Consider the following 204-nt stretch of genomic DNA (forward strand, 5'->3'; position numbering starts at 1 on the left):
GTGTGTGTGTGTGTGTGCGTATAATATGTATTTATATATATATATGTGTCTAAGGATCTCTATAGGAACAGGATAATGTCTGTTAATGCGGTGACCTAAATAACAGTGGAGTAGAAAATGTTGTTGGCACTCCGTCGCTTACGACGTCGAGGGTTGGTTCCAGTTGATCCGATCAATGGAACAGCCTGCTCGTGAAATTAACGT

General features: G+C 41.2%; 1 protein-coding gene across 1 annotated transcript in view; it reads left to right on the forward strand.

Moving 5' to 3' along the window:
- LOC106873155 (exostosin-like 3) overlaps window positions 1-204 on the forward strand; it is a gene marked incomplete at its 5' end in the record, with an annotated part of 21,918 nt that overhangs the window by 3,751 nt on the left and 17,963 nt on the right. The window lies entirely within an intron of this gene.

The sequence above is a fragment of the Octopus bimaculoides genome, chromosome 23, assembly GCF_001194135.2.
Source record: "Octopus bimaculoides isolate UCB-OBI-ISO-001 chromosome 23, ASM119413v2, whole genome shotgun sequence".
Taxonomy (NCBI): Eukaryota; Metazoa; Mollusca; class Cephalopoda; order Octopoda; family Octopodidae; genus Octopus; species Octopus bimaculoides.